General features: G+C 38.6%; 13 non-coding genes across 13 annotated transcripts; all 13 read left to right on the forward strand.

The window, feature by feature from the left end:
* Positions 1–811: 811 nt before the first annotated feature.
* TRNAG-GCC (transfer RNA glycine (anticodon GCC)) lies at positions 812–882 on the forward strand. The gene has a single exon. It is a non-coding gene; the product is annotated as a tRNA-Gly (tRNA).
* A 1,121-nt stretch (positions 883–2,003) lies between these two features.
* TRNAG-GCC (transfer RNA glycine (anticodon GCC)) lies at positions 2,004–2,074 on the forward strand. Its single transcript has one exon. It is a non-coding gene; the product is annotated as a tRNA-Gly (tRNA).
* An 806-nt stretch (positions 2,075–2,880) lies between these two features.
* TRNAG-GCC (transfer RNA glycine (anticodon GCC)) lies at positions 2,881–2,951 on the forward strand. The gene has a single exon. It is a non-coding gene; the product is annotated as a tRNA-Gly (tRNA).
* A 2,868-nt stretch (positions 2,952–5,819) lies between these two features.
* On the forward strand, positions 5,820–5,890 carry TRNAG-GCC (transfer RNA glycine (anticodon GCC)). Its single transcript has one exon. It is a non-coding gene; the product is annotated as a tRNA-Gly (tRNA).
* A 478-nt stretch (positions 5,891–6,368) lies between these two features.
* On the forward strand, positions 6,369–6,439 carry TRNAG-GCC (transfer RNA glycine (anticodon GCC)). Its single transcript has one exon. It is a non-coding gene; the product is annotated as a tRNA-Gly (tRNA).
* Positions 6,440–9,037: 2,598 nt separating this feature from the next.
* Positions 9,038–9,108, forward strand: TRNAG-GCC (transfer RNA glycine (anticodon GCC)). The gene has a single exon. It is a non-coding gene; the product is annotated as a tRNA-Gly (tRNA).
* A 2,009-nt stretch (positions 9,109–11,117) lies between these two features.
* On the forward strand, positions 11,118–11,188 carry TRNAG-GCC (transfer RNA glycine (anticodon GCC)). Its single transcript has one exon. It is a non-coding gene; the product is annotated as a tRNA-Gly (tRNA).
* Positions 11,189–12,898: 1,710 nt separating this feature from the next.
* On the forward strand, positions 12,899–12,969 carry TRNAG-GCC (transfer RNA glycine (anticodon GCC)). The gene has a single exon. It is a non-coding gene; the product is annotated as a tRNA-Gly (tRNA).
* Positions 12,970–14,690: 1,721 nt separating this feature from the next.
* Positions 14,691–14,761, forward strand: TRNAG-GCC (transfer RNA glycine (anticodon GCC)). The gene has a single exon. It is a non-coding gene; the product is annotated as a tRNA-Gly (tRNA).
* A 244-nt stretch (positions 14,762–15,005) lies between these two features.
* On the forward strand, positions 15,006–15,076 carry TRNAG-GCC (transfer RNA glycine (anticodon GCC)). The gene has a single exon. It is a non-coding gene; the product is annotated as a tRNA-Gly (tRNA).
* Positions 15,077–16,769: 1,693 nt separating this feature from the next.
* On the forward strand, positions 16,770–16,840 carry TRNAG-GCC (transfer RNA glycine (anticodon GCC)). The gene has a single exon. It is a non-coding gene; the product is annotated as a tRNA-Gly (tRNA).
* Positions 16,841–17,084: 244 nt separating this feature from the next.
* TRNAG-GCC (transfer RNA glycine (anticodon GCC)) lies at positions 17,085–17,155 on the forward strand. Its single transcript has one exon. It is a non-coding gene; the product is annotated as a tRNA-Gly (tRNA).
* Positions 17,156–19,163: 2,008 nt separating this feature from the next.
* TRNAG-GCC (transfer RNA glycine (anticodon GCC)) lies at positions 19,164–19,234 on the forward strand. Its single transcript has one exon. It is a non-coding gene; the product is annotated as a tRNA-Gly (tRNA).
* The last annotated feature ends 1,860 nt before the right edge of the window (positions 19,235–21,094 follow it).

A 21,094-nucleotide genomic window follows, 5' to 3' on the forward strand; every position in this document is an offset into this window, starting at 1 on the left:
ATGCAAAATGATTTTGGTGCTGTCAATTAATAGTTCAATATGACGCTATTTCTGTATGTCACTAAAAGCGCGGATATCTCGCACATTGCCCATGCAAGGCGTATGTAAATTTCAGGTGGAAACAACTGACTAGATTATTTGTATAGATATAGAATCTACATTATCGAGTTCTGATACTAACTTAATCTGCATTATGTCACATAAAATTCAATATTTCCTGAAATGTCCGTGATGGAACAACAACATATCGCATTGGTGGTTCAGTGGTAGATTCCCGGCCTATGCAAAATGATTTTGGTGCTGTCAATTAATAGTTCAATATGACGTCATTTCTGTGTGTCACTAAAAGCGCGGAAATCTCGCACATTGCCCATGCGAGACGTATGTAAACTTCAGGTAGAAACAACTGACTAGATTATTTGTATATATATGGAATCTACATTATCGAGTACTGATACTAACTTAATCTGCATTATGTCACATAAAATTTAATATTTCCTGAAATGTCCGTGATGGAACAACAACATATCGCATTGGTGGTTCAGTGGTAGATTCCCGGCCTATGCAAAATGATTTTGGTGCTGTCAATTAATAGTTCAATATGACGTCATTTCTGTGTGTCACTAAAAGCGCGGAAATCTCGCACATTGCCCATGCGAGACGTATGTAAATTTCAGGTGGAAACAACTGACTAGATTATTTGTATAGATATGGAATCTACATTATCGAGTACTGATACTAACTTAATCTGCATTATGACACATAAAATTCAATATTTCCTGAAATGTCCGTGATGGAACAAAAACATAGCGCATTGGTGGTTCAGTGGTAGAATTCTCGCCTGCCACGCGGGAGGCCCGGGTTCGATTCCCGGCCAATGCAAAATGATTTTGGTGCTGTCAATTAATAGTTCAATATGACGCTATTTCTGTATGTCACTAAAAGCGCGGATATCTCGCACATTGCCCATGCAAGGCGTATGTAAATTTCAGGTGGAAACAACTGACTAGATTATTTGTATAGATATGGAATCTACATTATCGAGTTCCGATACTAACTTAATCTGCATTATGTCACATAAAATTCAATATTTCCTGAAATGTCCGTGATGGAACAACAACATATCGCATTGGTGGTTCAGTGGTAGATTCCCGGCCTATGCAAAATGATTTTGGTGCTGTCAATTAATAGTTCAATATGACGCCATTTCTGTGTGTCACTAAAAGCGCGGAAATCTCGCACATTGCCCATGCGAGACGTATGTAAATTTCAGGTGGAAACAACTGACTAGATTATTTGTATATATATGGAATCTACATTATCGAGTACTGATACTAACTAAATCTGCATTATGTCACATAAAATTTAATATTTCCTGAAATGTCCGTGATGGAACAACAACATATCGCATTGGTGGTTCAGTGGTAGATTCCCGGCCTATGCAAAATGATTTTGGTGCTGTCAATTAATAGTTCAATATGACGTCATTTCTGTGTGTCACTAAAAGCGCGGAAATCTCGCACATTGCCCATGCGAGACGTATGTAAATTTCAGGTGGAAACAACTGACTAGATTATTTGTATAGATATGGAATCTACATTATCGAGTACTGATACTAACTTAATCTGCATTATGACACATAAAATTCAATATTTCCTGAAATGTCCGTGATGGAACAAAAACATAGCGCATTGGTGGTTCAGTGGTAGAATTCTCGCCTGCCACGCGGGAGGCCCGGGTTCGATTCCCGGCCAATGACAAATGATTTTGGTGCTGTCAATTAATAGTTCAATATGACGATATTTCTGTATGTCACTAAAAGCGCGGATATCTCGCACATTGCCCATGCAAGGCGTATGTAAATTTCAGGTGGAAACAACTGACTAGATTATTTGTATAGATATGGAATCTACATTATCGAGTTCTGATACTAACTTAATCTGCATTATGTCACATAAAATTCAATATTTCCTGAAATGTCCGTGATGGAACAACAACATATCGCATTGGTGGTTCAGTGGTAGAATTCTCGCCTGCCACGCGGGAGGCCCGGGTTCGATTCCCGGCCAATGCAAAATGATTTTGGTGCTGTCAATTAATAGTTCAATATGACGCTATTTCTGTATGTCACTAAAAGCGCGGATATCTCGCACATTGCCCATGCAAGGCGTATGTAAATTTTAGGTGGAAACAACTGACTAGATTATTTGTATAGATATGGAATCTACATTATCGAGTTCTGATACTAACTTAATCTGCATTATGTCACATAAAATTCAATATTTCCTGAAATGTCCGTGATGGAACAACAACATATCGCATTGGTGGTTCAGTGGTAGATTCCCGGCCTATGCAAAATGATTTTGGTGCTGTCAATTAATAGTTCAATATGACGTCATTTCTGTGTGTCACTAAAAGCGCGGAAATCTCGCACATTGCCCATGCGAGACGTATGTAAACTTCAGGTAGAAACAACTGACTAGATTATTTGTACATATATGGAATCTACATTATCGAGTACTGATACTAACTTAATCTGCATTATGTCACATAAAATTTAATATTTCCTGAAATGTCCGTGATGGAACAACAACATATCGCATTGGTGGTTCAGTGGTAGATTCCCGGCCTATGCAAAATGATTTTGGTGCTGTCAATTAATAGTTCAATATGACGTCATTTCTGTGTGTCACTAAAAGCGCGGAAATCTCGCACATTGCCCATGCGAGACGTATGTAAATTTCAGGTGGAAACAACTGACTAGATTATTTGTATAGATATGGAATCTACATTATCGAGTACTGATACTAACTTAATCTGCATTATGACACATAAAATTCAATATTTCCTGAAATGTCCGTGATGGAACAAAAACATAGCGCATTGGTGGTTCAGTGGTAGAATTCTCGCCTGCCACGCGGGAGGCCCGGGTTCGATTCCCGGCCAATGCAAAATGATTTTGGTGCTGTCAATTAATAGTTCAATATGACGCTATTTCTGTATGTCACTAAAAGCGCGGATATCTCGCACATTGCCCATGCAAGGCGTATGTAAATTTCAGGTGGAAACAACTGACTAGATTATTTGTATAGATATGGAATCTACATTATCGAGTTCCGATACTAACTTAATCTGCATTATGTCACATGAAATTCAATATTTCCTGAAATGTCCGTGATGGAACAACAACATATCGCATTGGTGGTTCAGTGGTAGATTCCCGGCCTATGCAAAATGATTTTGGTGCTGTCAATTAATAGTTCAATATGACGCCATTTCTGTGTGTCACTAAAAGCGCGGAAATCTCGCACATTGCCCATGCGAGACGTATGTAAATTTCAGGTGGAAACAACTGACTAGATTATTTGTATATATATGGAATCTACATTATCGAGTACTGATACTAACTTAATCTGCATTATGTCACATAAAATTTAATATTTCCTGAAATGTCCGTGATGGAACAACAACATATCGCATTGGTGGTTCAGTGGTAGATTCCCGGCCTATGCAAAATGATTTTGGTGCTGTCAATTAATAGTTCAATATGACGTCATTTCTGTGTGTCACTAAAAGCGCGGAAATCTCGCACATTGCCCATGCGAGACGTATGTAAATTTCAGGTGGAAACAACTGACTAGATTATTTGTATAGATATGGAATCTACATTATCGAGTACTGATACTAACTTAATCTGCATTATGACACATAAAATTCAATATTTCCTGAAATGTCCGTGATGGAACAAAAACATAGCGCATTGATGGTTCAGTGGTAGAATTCTCGCCTGCCACGCGGGAGGCCCGGGTTCGATTCCCGGCCAATGACAAATGATTTTGGTGCTGTCAATTAATAGTTCAATATGACGATATTTCTGTATGTCACTAAAAGCGCGGATATCTCGCACATTGCCCATGCAAGGCGTATGTAAATTTCAGGTGGAAACAACTGACTAGATTATTTGTATAGATATGGAATCTACATTATCGAGTTCTGATACTAACTTAATCTGCATTATGTCACATAAAATTCAATATTTCCTGAAATGTCCGTGATGGAACAACAACATATCGCATTGGTGGTTCAGTGGTAGATTCCCGGCCTATGCAAAATGATTTTGGTGCTGTCAATTAATAGTTCAATATGACGTCATTTCTGTGTGTCACTAAAAGCGCGGAAATCTCGCACATTGCCCATGCGAGACGTATGTAAATTTCAGGTGGAAACAACTGACTAGATTATTTGTATATATATGGAATCTACATTATCGAGTACTGATACTAACTTAATCTGCATTATGTCACATAAAATTTAATATTTCCTGAAATGTCCGTGATGGAACAACAACATTTCGCATTGGTGGCTCAGTGGTAGATTCCCGGCCAATGCAAAATGATTTTGGTGCTGTCAATTAATAGTTCAATATGACGTTATTTCTGTGTGTCACTAAAAGCGCGGAAATCTCGCACATTGCCCATGCGAGACATATGTAATTTTCAGGTGGAAACAACTGACTAGATTATTTGTATAGATATGGAATCTACATTATCGAGTACTGATACTAACTTAATCTGCATTATGTCACATAAAATTCAATATTTCCTGAAATGTCCGTGATGGAACAAAAACATAGCGCATTGGTGGTTCAGTGGTAGAATTCTCGCCTGCCATGCGGGAGGCCCGGGTTCGATTCCCGGCCAATGCAAACTGATTTTGGTGCTGTCAATTAATAGTTCAATATGACGCTATTTCTGTATGTCACTAAATGCGCGGATATCTCGCACATTGCCCATGCAAGGCGTATGTAAATTTCAGGTGGAAACAACTGCCTAGATTATTTGTATAGATATGGAATCTACATTATCGAGTTCTGATACTAACTTAATCTGCATTTTGTCACATAAAATTCAATATTTCCTGAAATGTCCGTGATGGAACAACAACATATCGCATTGGTGGTTCAGTGGTAGATTCCCGGCCTATGCAAAATGATTTTGTGCTGTCAATTAATAGTTCAATATGACGTTATTTCTGTGTGTCACTAAAAGCGCGGAAATCTAGCACATTGCCCATGCGAGACGTATGTAAATTTCAGGTGGAAACAACTGACTAGATTATTTGTATATATATGGAATCTACATTATCGAGTACTGATACTAACTTAATCTGCATTATGTCACATAAAATTTAATATTTTCTGAAATGTCCGTGATGGATCAACAACATATCGCATTGGTGGTTCAGTGGTAGAATTCTCGCCTGCCACGCGGGAGGCTCGGGTTCGATTCCCGGCCAATGCAAAATGATTTTGGTGCTGTCAATTAATATTTCAATATGACGTCTGTGTGTCACGAAAAGCGCAGAAATCTCGCACATTGACTGTGCGACATATATGTAAATTTCAGGTGGAAACAACTGACTAGATTATTTGTATAGATATGGAATCTACATTATCGCGTTCTAATACTAACTGATCTGCATTATGTCACATAAAATTCAATATTTCCTGAAATGTCCGTGATGGAACAACAACATATCGCATTGGTGGTTCAGTGGTAGATTCCCGGCCTATGCAAAATGATTTTGGTGCTGTCAATTAATAGTTCAATATGACGTCATTTCTGTGTGTCACTAAAAGCGCGGAAATCTCGCACATTGCCCATGCGAGACGTATGTAAATTTCAGGTGGAAACAACTGACTAGATTATTTGTATATATATGGAATCTACATTATCGAGTACTGATACTAACTTAATCTGCATTATGTCACATAAAATTTAATATTTCCTGAAATGTCCGTGATGGAACAACAACATATCGCATTGGTGGTTCAGTGGTAGAATTCTCGCCTGCCACGCGGGAGGCCCGGGTTCGATTCCCGGCCAATGCAAAATGAATTTGGTGCTGTCAATTAATAGTTCAATATGACGTTATTTCTGTGTGTCACTAAAAGCGCGGAAATCTCGCACATTGCCCATGCGAGACGTATGTAAATTTCAGGTGGAAACAATTGACTAGATTATTTGTATAGATATGGAATCTACATTATCGAGTTCTGATACTAAGTTAATCTGCATTATGTCACATAAAATTCAATATTTCCTGAAATGCCAATGCAAATGCAAAATGATTTTGGTGCTGTCAATTAATAGTTCAATATGACGTTATTTGTGTGTGTCACTAAAAGCGCGGAAATCTCGCACATTGCCCATGCGAGACATATCTAATTTTCAGGTGGAAACAACTGACTAGATTATTTGTATATATATGGAATCTACATTATCGCGTTCTGATACTAACTTGATCTGCATTATGTCACATAAAATTCAATATTTCCTGAAATGTCCGTGATGGAACAACAACATATCGCATTGGTGGTTCAGTGGTAGAATTCTCGCCTGCCACGCGGGAGGCCCGGGTTCGATTCCCGGCCAATGCAAAATGATTTTGGTGCTGTCAATTAATAGTTCAATATGACGCTATTTCTGTATGTCACTAAAAGCGCGGATATCTCGCACATTGCCCATGCAAGGCGTATGTAAATTTCAGGTGGAAACAACTGACTAGATTATTTGTATAGATATGGAATCTACATTATCGAGTTCTGATACTAACTTAATCTGCATTATGTCACATAAAATTCAATATTTCCTGAAATGTCCGTGATGGAACAACAACATATCGCATTGGTGGTTCAGTGGTAGATTCCCGGCCTATGCAAAATGATTTTGTGCTGTCAATTAATAGTTCAATATGATGTTATTTCTGTGTGTCACTAAAAGCGCGGAAATCTCGCACATTGCCCATGCGAGACGTATGTAAATTTCAGTTGGAAACAACTGACTAGATTATTTGTATATATATGGAATCTACATTATCGAGTACTGATACTAACTTAATCTGCATTATGTCACATAAAATTTAATATTTTCCGAAATGTCCGTGATGGATCAACAACATATCGCATTGGTGGTTCAGTGGTAGAATTCTCGCCTGCCACGCGGGAGGCTCGGGTTCGATTCCCGGCCAATGCAAAATGATTTTGGTGCTGTCAATTAAGATTTCAATATGACGTCTGTGTGTCACGAAAAGCGCAGAAATCTCGCACATTGACTGTGCGACATATATGTAAATTTCAGGTGGAAACAACTGACTAGATTATTTGTATAGATATGGAATCTACATTATCGCGTTCTGATACTAACTTGATCTGCATTATGTCACATAAAATTCAATATTTCCTGAAATGTCCGTGATGGAACAACAACATATCGCATTGGTGGTTCAGTGGTAGAATTCTCGCCTGCCACGCGGGAGGCCCGGGTTCGATTCGCGGCCAATGCAAAATGATTTTGGTGCTGTCAATTAATAGTTCAATATGACGCTATTTCTGTATGTCACTAAAAGCGCGGATATCTCGCACATTGCCCATGCAAGGCGTATGTAAATTTCAGGTGGAAACAACTGACTAGATTATTTGTATAGATATGGAATCTACATTATCGAGTTCTGATACTAACTTAATCTGCATTATGTCACATAAAATTCAATATTTCCTGAAATGTCCGTGATGGAACAACAACATATCGCATTGGTGGTTCAGTGGTAGAATTCTCGCCTGCCACGCGGGAGGCCTGGGTTCGATTCCCGGCCAATGCAAAATGATTTTGGTGCTGTCAATTAATAGTTCAATATGACGTTATGTCTGTGTGTCACTAAAAGCGCGGAAACATATGTAAATTTCAGGTGGAAACAACTGACGAGATTATTTGAATAGATATGGAATCTACATTATCGCGTTCTGATACTAACTTAATCTGCATTATGTCACATAAAATTCAATATTTCCTGAAATGTCCGTGATGGAACAACAACATATCGCATTGGTGGCTCAGTGGTAGATTCCCGGCCAATGCAAAATGATTTTGGTGCTGTCAATTAATAGTTCAATATGACGTTATTTCTGTGTGTCACTAAAAGCGCGGAAATCTCGCACATTGCCCATGCGAGACATATGTAATTTTCAGGTGGAAACAACTGACTAGATTATTTGAATAGATATGGAATCTACATTATCGAGTACTGATACTAACTTAATCTGCATTATGTCACATAAAATTCAATATTTCCTGAAATGTCCGTGATGGAACAAAAACATAGCGCATTGGTGGTTCAGTGGTAGAATTCTCGCCTGCCATGCGGGAGGCCCGGGTTCGATTCCCGGCCAATGCAAAATGATTTTGGTGCTGTCAATTAATAGTTCAATATGACGCTATTTCTGTATGTCACTAAAAGCGCGGATATCTCGCACATTGCCCATGCAAGGCGTATGTAAATTTCAAGTGGAAACAACTAACTAGATTATTTGTATAGATATGGAATCTACATTATCGAGTTCTGATACTAACTTAATCTGCATTATGTCACATAAAATTCAATATTTCCTGAAATGTCCGTGATGGAACAACAACATATCGCATTGGTGGTTCAGTGGTAGATTCCCGGCCTATGCAAAATGATTTTGTGCTGTCAATTAATAGTTCAATATGACGTTATTTCTGTGTGTCACTAAAAGCGCGGAAATCTCGCACATTGCCCATGCGAGACGTATGTAAATTTCAGGTGGAAACAACTGACTAGATTATTTGTATATATATGGAATCTACATTATCGAGTACTGATACTAACTTAATCTGCATTATGTCACATAAAATTTAATATTTTCTGAAATGTCCGTGATGGATCAACAACATATCGCATTGGTGGTTCAGTGGTAGATTCCCGGCCAATGCAAAATGATTTTGGTACTGTCAATTAATAGTTCAATATGACGTTATTTCTGTGTGTCACTAAAAGCGCGGAAATCTCGCACATTGCCCATGCGAGACGTATGTAAATTTCAGGTGGAAACAATTGACTAGATTATTTGTATAGATATGCAATCTACATTATCGAGTACTGATACTAACTTAATCTGAATTATGTCACATAAAATTCAATATTTCCTGAAATGTCCGTGATGGAACAACAACATATCGCATTGGTGGTTCAGTGGTAGAATTCTCGCCTGCCACGCGGGAGGCCCGGGTTCGATTCCCGGCCAATGCAAAATGATTTTGGTGCTGTCAATTAATAGTTCAATATGACGTTATGTCTGTGTGTCACTAAAAGCGCGGAAACATATGTAAATTTCAGGTGGAAACAACTGACGAGATTATTTGAATAGATATGGAATCTACATTATCGCGTTCTGATACTAACTTAATCTGCATTATGTCACATAAAATTCAATATTTCCTGAAATGTCCGTGATGGAACAACAACATATCGCATTGGTGGCTCAGTGGTAGATTCCCGGCCAATGCAAAATGATTTTGGTGCTGTCAATAGTTCAATATGACGTTATTTCTGTGTGTCACTAAAAGCGCGGAAATCTCGCACATTGCCCATGCGAGACATATGTAATTTTCAGGTGGAAACAACTGACTAGATTATTTGAATAGATATGGAATCTACATTATCGAGTACTGATACTAACTTAATCTGCATTATGTCACATAAAATTCAATATTTCCTGAAATGTCCGTGATGGAACAAAAACATAGCGCATTGGTGGTTCAGTGGTAGAATTCTCGCCTGCCATGCGGGAGGCCCGGGTTCGATTCCCGGCCAATGCAAAATGATTTTGGTGCTGTCAATTAATAGTTCAATATGACGCTATTTCTGTATGTCACTAAAAGCGCGGATATCTCGCACATTGCCCATGCAAGGCGTATGTAAATTTCAGGTGGAAACAACTGACTAGATTATTTGTATAGATATGGAATCTACATTATCGAGTTCTGATACTAACTTAATCTGCATTATGTCACATAAAATTCAATATTTCCTGAAATGTCCGTGATGGAACAACAACATATCGCATTGGTGGTTCAGTGGTAGATTCCCGGCCTATGCAAAATGATTTTGTGCTGTCAATTAATAGTTCAATATGACGTTATTTCTGTGTGTCACTAAAAGCGCGGAAATCTCGCACATTGCCCATGCGAGACGTATGTAAATTTCAGTTGGAAACAACTGACTAGATTATTTGTATATATATGGAATCTACATTATCGAGTACTGATACTAACTTAATCTGCATTATGTTACATAAAATTTAATATTTTCAGAAATGTCCGTGATGGATCAACAACATATCGCATTGGTGGTTCAGTAGTAGAATTCTCGCCTGCCACGCGGGAGGCTCGGGTTCGATTCCCGGCCAATGCAAAATGATTTTGGTGCTGTCAATTAATATTTCAATATGACGTCTGTGTGTCACGAAAAGCGCAGAAATCTCGCACATTGACTGTGCGACATATATGTAAATTTCAGGTGGAAACAACTGACTAGATTATTTGTATAGATATGGAATCTACATCATCGCGTTCTGATACTAACTTGATCTGCATTATGTCACATAAAATTCAATATTTCCTGAAATGTCCGTGATGGAACAACAACATATCGCATTGGTGGTTCAGTGGTAGAATTCTCGCCTGCCACGCGGGAGGCCCGGGTTCGATTCGCGGCCAATGCAAAATGATTTTGGTGCTGTCAATTAATAGTTCAATATGACGCTATTTCTGTATGTCACTAAAAGCGCGGATATCTCGCACATTGCCCATGCAAGGCGTATGTAAATTTCAGGTGGAAACAACTGACTAGATTATTTGTATAGATATGGAATCTACATTATCGAGTTCTGATACTAACTTAATCTGCATTATGTCACATAAAATTCAATATTTCCTGAAATGTCCGTGATGGAACAACAACATATCGCATTGGTGGTTCAGTGGTAGAATTCTCGCCTGCCACGCGGGAGGCCTGGGTTCGATTCCCGGCCAATGCAAAATGATTTTGGTGCTGTCAATTAATAGTTCAATATGACGTTATGTCTGTGTGTCACTAAAAGCGCGGAAACATATGTAAATTTCAGGTGGAAACAACTGACGAGATTATTTGAATAGATATGGAATCTACATTATCGCGTTCTGATACTAACTGATCTGCATTATGTCACATAAAATTCAATATTTCCTGAAATGTCCGTGATGGAACAACAACATATCGCATTGGTGGTTCAGTGGTAGAATTCTCGCCTGCCACGCGGGAGGCCCGGGTTCGATTCCCGGCCAATGCAAAATGATTTTGGTGCTGTCAATTAATAGTTCAATATGACGCTATTTCTGTATGTCACTAAAAGCGCGGATATCTCGCACATTGCCCATGCAAGGCGTATGTAAATTTCAGGTGGAAACAACTGACTAGATTATTTGTATAGATATGGAATCTACATTATCGAGTTCTGATACTAACTTAATCTGCATTATGTCACATAAAATTCAATATTTCCTGAAATGTCCGTGATGGAACAACAACATATCGCATTGGTGGATCAGTGGTAGATTCCCGGCCTATGCAAAATGATTTTGTGCTGTCAATTAATAGTTCAATATGACGTTATTTCTGTGTGTCACTAAAAGCGCGGAAATCTCGCACATTGCCCATGCGAGACATATGTAATTTTCAGGTGGAAACAACTGACTAGATTATTTGTATAGATATGGAATCTACATTATCGAGTACTGATACTAACTTAATCTGCATTATGTCACATAAAATTCAATATTTCCTGAAATGTCCGTGATGGAACAAAAACATAGCGCATTGGTGGTTCAGTGGTAAAATTCTCGCCTGCCATGCGGGAGGCCCGGGTTCGATTCCCGGCCAATGCAAAATGATTTTGGTGCTGTCAATTAATAGTTCAATATGACGCTATTTCTGTATGTCACTAAAAGCGCGGATATCTCGCACATTGCCCATGCAAGGCGTATGTAAATTTCAGGTGGAAACAACTGACTAGATTATTTGTATAGATATGGAATCTACTTTATCGAGTTCTGATACTAACTTAATCTGTATTATGTCACATAAAATTCAATATTTCCTGAAATGTCCGTGATGGAACAACAACATATCGCATTGGTGGTTCAGTGGTAGATTCCCGGCCTATGCAAAATGATTTTGGTGCTGTCAATTAATAGTTCAATATGACGTCATTTCTGTGTGTCACTAAAAGCGCGGAAATCTCGCACATTGCCCATGCGAGACGTATGTAAATTTCAGGTGGAAACAACTGACTAGATTATTTGTATAGATATGGAATCTACATTATCGAGTACTGATACTAACTTAATCTGCATTATGTCACATAAAATTTAATATTTTCTGAAATGTCCGTGATGGATCAACAACATATCGCATTGGTGGTTCAGTGGTAGAATTCTCGCCTGCCACGCGGGAGGCTCGGGTTCGATTCCCGGCCAATGCAAAATGATTTTGGTGCTGTCAATTAATATTTCAATATGACGTCTGTGTGTCACGAAAAGCGCAGAAATCTCGCACATTGACTGTGCGACATATATGTAAATTTCAGGTGGAAACAACTGACTAGATTATTTGTATAGATATGGAATCTACATTATCGCGTTCTGATACTAACTGATCTGCATTATGTCACATAAAATTCAATATTTCCTGAAATGTCCGTGATGGAACAACAACATATCGCATTGGTGGTTTAGTGGTAGATTCCCGGCCAATGCAAAATGATTTTGGTGCTGTCAATTAATAGTTCAATATGACGTCATTTCTGTGTGTCACTAAAAGCGCGGAAATCTCGCACATTGCCCATGCGAGACGTATGTAAATTTCAGGTGGAAACAACTGACTAGATTATTTGTATATATATGGAATCTACATTATCGAGTACTGATACTAACTTAATCTGCATTATGTCACATAAAATTTAATATTTCCTGAAATGTCCGTGATCGATCAACAACATATTGCATTGGTGGTTCAGTGGTAGAATTCTCGCCTGCCACGCGGGAGGCCCGGGTTCGATTCCCGGCCAATGCAAAATGATTTTGGTGCTGTCAATTAATAGTTCAATATGACGTCATTTCTGTGTGTCACTAAAAGCGCGGAAATCTCGCACGTTGCCCATGCGAGACGTATGTAAATTTCAGGTGGAAACAATTGACTAGATTATTTGTATAGATATGGAATCTACATTATCGAGTACTGATACTAACTTAATCTGCATTATGTCACATAAAATTCAATATTTCCTGAAATGTCCGTGATGGAACAACAACATATCGCATTGGTGGTTCAGTGATAGAATTCTCGCCTGCCACGCGGGAGGCCCGGGTTCGATTCCCGGCCAATGCAAAATGATTTTGGTGCTGTCAATTAATAGTTCTATATGACGTCATTTCTGTGCGTCACTAAAAGCGCGGAAATCTCGCACATTGCCCATGCGAGACGTATGTAAATTTCAGGTGGAAACAATTGACTAGATTATTTGTATAGATATGGAATCTACATTATCGAGTACTGATACTAACTTAATCTGCATTATGTCACATAAAAATCAATATTTCCTGAAATGTCCGTGATGGAACAACAACATATCGCATTGGTAGTTCAGTGGTAGAATTCTCGCCTGCCACGCGGGAGGCTGGGTTCGATTCCCGGCCAATGCAAAATGATTTTGGTGCTGTCAATTAATAGTTCAATATGACGTTATGTCTGTGTGTCACTAAAAGCGCGGAAACATATGTAAATTTCAGGTGGAAACAACTGACGAGATTATTTGAATAGATATGGAATCTACATTATCGCGTTCTGATACTAACTTAATCTGCATTATGTCACATAAAATTCAATATTTCCTGAAATGTCCGTGATGGAACAACAACATATCGCATTGGTGGTTCAGTGGTAGATTCCCGGCCAATGCAAAATGATTTTGGTGCTGTCAATTAATAGTTCAATATGACGCTATTTCTGTATGTCACTAAAAGCGCGGATATCTCGCACATTGCCCATGCAAGGCGTATGTAAATTTCAGGTGGAAACAACTGACTAGATTATTTGTATAGATATGGAATCTACATTATCGAGTTCTGATACTAACTTAATCTGCATTATGTCACATAAAATTCAATATTTCCTGAAATGTCCGTGATGGAACAACAACATATCGCATTGGTGGCTCAGTGGTAGATTCCTGGCCTATGCAAAATGATTTTGTGCTGTCAATTAATAGTTCAATATGACGTTATTTCTGTGTGTCACTAAAAGCGCGGAAATCTCGCACATTGCCCATGCGAGACGTATGTAAATTTCAGGTGGAAACAACTGACTAGATTATTTGTATATATATGGAATCTACATTATCGAGCACTGATACTAACTTAATCTGCATTATGTCACATAAAATTTAATATTTTCTGAAATGTCCGTGATGGATCAACAACATATCGCATTGGTGATTCAGTGGTAGAATTCTCGCCTGCCACGCGGGAGGCTCGGGTTCGATTCCCGGCCAATGCAAAATAATTTTGGTGCTGTCAATTAATATTTCAATATGACGTCTGTGTGTCACGAAAAGCGCAGAAATCTCGCACATTGACTGTGCGACATATATGTAAATTTCAGGTGGAAACAACTGACTAGATTATTTGTATAGATATGGAATCTACATTATGGCGTTCTGATACTAACTTGATCTGCATTATGTCACATAAAATTCAATATTTCCTGAAATGTCCGTGATGGAACAACAACATATCGCATTGGTGGTTCAGTGGTAGAATTCTCGCCTGCCACGCGGGAGGCCCGGGTTCGATTCCCGGCCAATGCAAAATGATTTTGGTGCTGTCAATTAATAGTTCAATATGACGTTATTTCTGTGTGTCACTAAAAGCGCGGAAATCTCGCACATTGCCCATGCGAGACGTATGTAAATTTCAGGTGGAAACAATTGACTAGATTATTTGTATAGATATGGAATCTACATTATCGAGTACTGATACTAACTTAATCTGCATTATGTCACATAAAATTCAATATTTCCTGAAATGTCCGTGATGGAACAACAACATATAGCATTGGTGGTTCAGTGGTAGAATTCTCGCCTGCCACGCGGGAGGCCCGGGTTCGATTCCCGGCCAATGCAAAATGATTTTGGTGCTGTCAATTAATAGTTCTATATGACGTCATTTCTGTGCGTCACTAAAAGCGCGGAAATCTCGCACATTGCCCATGCGAGACGTATGTAAATTTCAGGTGGAAACAATTGACTAGATTATTTGTATAGATATGGAATCTACATTATCGAGTACTGATACTAACTTAATCTGCATTATGTCACATAAAATTCAATATTTCCTGAAATGTCCGTGATGGAACAACAACATATCGCATTGGTAGTTCAGTGGTAGAATTCTCGCCTGCCACGCGGGAGGCCCGGCTTCGATTCCCGGCCAATGCAAAATGATTTTGGTGCTGTCAATTAATAGTTCAATATGACGTTATGTCTGTGTGTCACTAAAAGCGCGGAAACATATGTAAATTTCAGGTGGAAACAACTGACGAGATTATTTGAATAGATATGGAATCTACATTATCGCGTTCTGATACTAACTTAATCTGCATTATGTCACATAAAATTCAATATTTCCTGAAATGTCCGTGATGGAACAACAACATATCGCATTGGTGGTTCAGTGGTAGATTCCCGGCCAATGCAAAATGATTTTGGTGCTGTCAATTAATAGTTCAATATGACGCTATTTCTGTATGTCACTAAAAGCGCGGATATCTCGCACATTGCCCATGCAAGGCGTATGTAAATTTGAGGTGGAAACAACTGACTAGATTATTTGTATAGATATGGAATCTACATTATCGAGTTCTGATACTAACTTAATCTGCATTATGTCACATAAAATTCAATATTTCCTGAAATGTCCGTGATGGAACAACAACATATCGCATTGGTGGTTCAGTGGTAGATTCCCGGCCTATGCAAAATGATTTTGTGCTGTCAATTAATAGTTCAATATGACGTTATTTCTGTGTGTCACTAAAAGCGCGGAAATCTCGCACATTGCCCATGCGAGACGTATGTAAATTTCAGGTGGAAACAACTGACTAGATTATTTGTATATATATGGAATCTACATTATCGAGTACTGATACTAACTTAATCTGCATTATGTCACATAAAATTTAATATTTTCTGAAATGTCCGTGATTGATCAACAACATATCGCATTGGTGATTCAGTGGTAGAATTCTCGCCTGCCACGCGGGAGGCCCGGGTTCGATTCGCGGCCAATGCAAAATGATTTTGGTGCTGTCAATTAATAGTTCAATATGACGCTATTTCTGTATGTCACTAAAAGCGCGGATATCTCGCACATTGCCCATGCAAGACGTATGTAAATTTCAGTTGGAAACAACTGACTAGATTATTTGTATAGATATGGAATCTACATTATCGAGTTCTGATACTAACTTAATCTGCATTATGTCACATAAAATTCAATATTTCCTGAAATGTCCGTTATGGAACAACAACATAGCGCATTGGTGGTTCAGTGGTAGATTCCCGGCCTATGCAAAATGATTTTGGTGCTGTCAATTAATAGTTCAATATGACGTCATTTCTGTGTGTCACTAAAAGCGCGGAAATCTCGCACATTGCCCATGCGAGACGTATGTAAATTTCAGGTGGAAACAACTGACTAGATTATTTGTATATATATGGAATCTACATTATCGAGTACTGATACTAACTTAATCTGCATTATGTCACATAAAATTTAATATTTCCTGAAATGTCCGTGATGGAACAACAACATATCGCATTGGTGGTTCAGTGGTAGAATTCTCGCCTGCCACGCGGGAGGCCCGGGTTCGATTCCCGGCCAATGCAAAATGATTTTGGTGCTGTCAATTAATAGTTCAATATGACGTTATTTCTGTGTGTCACTAAAAGCGCGGAAATCTCGCACATTGCCCATGCGAGACGTATGTAAATTTCAGGTGGAAACAATTGACTAGATTATTTGTATAGATATGGAATCTACATTATCGAGTACTGATACTAACTTAATCTGCATTATGTCACATAAAATTCAATATTTCCTGAAATGTCCGTGATGGAACAACAACATATCGCATTGGTGGTTCAGTGGTAGAATTCTCGCCTGCCACGCGGGAGGCCCGGGTTCGATTCCCGGCCAATGCAAAATGATTTTGGTGCTGTCAATTAATAGTTCTATATGACGTCATTTCTGTGCGTCACTAAAAGCGCGGAAATCTCGCACATTGCCCATGCGAGACGTATGTAAATTTCAGGTGGAAACAATTGACTAGATTATTTGTATAGATATGGAATCTACATTATCGAGTACTGATACTAACTTAATCTGCATTATGTCACATAAAATTCAATATTTCCTGAAATGTCCGTGATGGAACAACAACATATCGCATTGGTAGTTCAGTGGTAGAATTCTCGCCTGCCACGCGGGAGGCCCGGGTTCGATTCCCGGCCAATGCAAAATGATTTTGGTGCTGTCAATTAATAGTTCAATATGACGTTATGTATGTGTGTCACTAAAAGCGCGGAAACATATGTAAATTTCAGGTGGAAACAACTGACGAGATTATTTGAATAGATATGGAATCTACATTATCGCGTTCTGATACTAACTTAATCTGCATTATGTCACATAAAATTCAATATTTCCTGAAATGTCCGTGATGGAACAACAACATATCGCATTGGTGGTTCAGTGGTAGATTCCCGGCCAATGCAAAATGATTTTGGTGCTGTCAATTAATAGTTCAATATGACGCTATTTCTGTATGTCACTAAAAGCGCGGATATCTCGCACATTGCCCATGCAAGGCGTATGTAAATTTGAGGTGGAAACAACTGACTAGATTATTTGTATAGATATGGAATCTACATTATCGAGTTCTGATACTAACTTAATCTGCATTATGTCACATAAAATTCAATATTTCCTGAAATGTCCGTGATGGAACAACAACATATCGCATTGGTGGTTCAGTGGTAGATTCCCGGCCTATGCAAAATGATTTTGTGCTGTCAATTAATAGTTCAATATGACGTTATTTCTGTGTGTCACTAAAAGCGCGGAAATCTCGCACATTGCCCATGCGAGACGTATGTAAATTTCAGGTGGAAACAACTGACTAGATTATTTGTATATATATGGAATCTACATTATCGAGTACTGATACTAACTTAATCTGCATTATGTCACATAAAATTTAATATTTTCTGAAATGTCCGTGATTGATCAACAACATATCGCATTGGTGATTCAGTGGTAGAATTCTCGCCTGCCACGCGGGAGGCCCGGGTTCGATTCGCGGCCAATGCAAAATGATTTTGGTGCTGTCAATTAATAGTTCAATATGACGCTATTTCTGTATGTCACTAAAAGCGCGGATATCTCGCACATTGCCCATGCAAGGCGTATGTAAATTTCAGTTGGAAACAACTGACTAGATTATTTGTATAGATATGGAATCTACATTATCGAGTTCTGATACTAACTTAATCTGCATTATGTCACATAAAATTCAATATTTCCTGAAATGTCCGTTATGGAACAACAGCATAGCGCATTGGTGGTTCAGTGGTAGATTCCCGGCCTATGCAAAATGATTTTGGTGCTGTCAATTAATAGTTCAATATGACGTCATTTCTGTGTGTCACTAAAAGCGCGGAAATCTCGCACATTGCCCATGCGAGACGTATGTAAATTTCAGGTGGAAACAACTGACTAGATTATTTGTATATATATGGAATCTACATTATCGAGTACTGATACTAACTTAATCTGCATTATGTCACATAAAATTTAATATTTCCTGAAATGTCCGTGATGGAACAACAACATATCGCATTGGTGGTTCAGTGGTAGAATTCTCGCCCGCCACGCGGGAGGCCCGGGTTCGATTCCCGGCCAATGCAAAATGATTTTGGTGCTGTCAATTAATAGTTCAATATGACGTTATTTCTGTGTGTCACTAAAAGCGCGGAAATCTCGCACATTGCCCATGCGAGACGTATGTAAATTTCAGGTGGAAACAATTGACTAGATTATTTGTATAGATATGGAATCTACATTATCGAGTACTGATACTAACTTAATCTGCATTATGTCACATAAAATTCAATATTTCCTGAAATGTCCGTGATGGAACAACAACATATCGCATTGGTGGTTCAGTGGTAGAATTCTCGCCTGCCACGCGGGAGGCCCGGGTTCGATTCCCGGCCAATGCAAAATGATTTTGGTGCTGTCAATTAATAGTTCTATATGACGTCATTTCTGTGCGTCACTAAAAGCGCGGAAATCTCGCACATTGCCCATGCGAGACGTATGTAAATTTCAGGTGGAAACAATTGACTAGATTATTTGTATAGATATGGAATCTACATTATCGAGTACTGATACTAACTTAATCTGCATTATGTCACATAAAATTCAATATTTCCTGAAATGTCCGTGATGGAACAACAACATATCGCATTGGTAGTTCAGTGGTAGAATTCTCGCCTGCCACGCGGGAGGCCCGGGTTCGATTCCCGGCCAATGCAAAATGATTTTGGTGCTGTCAATTAATAGTTCAATATGACGTTATGTATGTGTGTCACTAAAAGCGCGGAAACATATGTAAATTTCAGGTGGAAACAACTGACGAGATTATTTGAATAGATATGGAATCTACATTATCGCGTTCTGATACTAACTTAATCTGCATTATGTCACATAAAATTCAATATTTCCTGAAATGTCCGTGATGGAACAACAACATATCGCATTGGTGGTTCAGTGGTAGATTTCCGGCCAATTCAAAAAGATTTTGGTGCTGTCAATTAATAGTTCAATATGACGCTATTTCTGTATGTCACTAAAAGCGCGGATATCTCGCACATTGCCCATGCAAGGCGTATGTAAATTTCAGGTGGAAACAACTGACTAGATTATTTGTATAGATATGGAATCTACATTATCGAGTTCTGATACTAACTTAATCTGCATTATGTCACATAAAATTCAATATTTCCTGAAATGTTCGTGATGGAACAACAACATATCGCATTGGTGGTTCAGTGGTAGATTCCCGGCCTATGCAAAATGATTTTGTGCTGTCAATTAATAGTTCAATATGACGTTATTTCTGTGTGTCACTAAAAGCGCGGAAATCTCGCACATTGCCCATGCGAGACGTATGTAAATTTCAGGTGGAAACAACTGACTAGATTATTTGTATATATATGGAATCTACATTATCGAGTACTGATACTAACTTAATCTGCATTATGTCACATAAAATTTAATATTTTCTGAAATGTCCGTGATTGATCAACAACATATCGCATTGGTGATTCAGTGGTAGAATTCTCGCCTGCCACGCGGGAGGCCCGGGTTCGATTCGCGGCCAATGCAAAATGATTTTGGTGCTGTCAATTAATAGTTCAATATGACGCTATTTCTGTATGTCACTAAAAGCGCGGATATCTCGCACATTGCCCATGCAAGGCGTATGTAAATTTCAGTTGGAAACAACTGACTAGATTATTTGTATAGATATGGAATCTACATTATCGAGTTCTGATACTAACTTAATCTGCATTATGTCACATAAAATTCAATATTTCCTGAAATGTCCGTTATGGAACAACAACATAGCGCATTGGTGGTTCAGTGGTAGATTCCCGGCCTATGCAAAATGATTTTGGTGCTGTCAATTAATAGTTCAATATGACGTCATTTCTGTGTGTCACTAAAAGCGCGGAAATCTCGCACATTGCCCATGCGAGACGTATGTAAATTTCAGGTGGAAACAACTGACTAGATTATTTGTATATATATGGAATCTACATTATCGAGTACTGATACTAACTTAATCTGCATTATGTCACATAAAATTTAATATTTCCTGAAATGTCCGTGATGGATCAACAACATATCGCATTGGTGGTTCAGTGGTAGAATTCTCGCCTGCCACGCGGGAGGCCCGGGTTCGATTCCCGGCCAATGTATAATGATTTTGGTGCTGTCAATTAATAGTTCAATATGACGTCATTTCTGTGCGTCACTAAAAGCGCGGAAATCTCGCACATTGCCCATGCGAGACG

This window comes from Saccoglossus kowalevskii, chromosome 17, assembly GCF_978046115.1.
Source record: "Saccoglossus kowalevskii chromosome 17, keSacKowa6.1, whole genome shotgun sequence".
Classification (NCBI taxonomy): domain Eukaryota; kingdom Metazoa; phylum Hemichordata; class Enteropneusta; family Harrimaniidae; genus Saccoglossus; species Saccoglossus kowalevskii.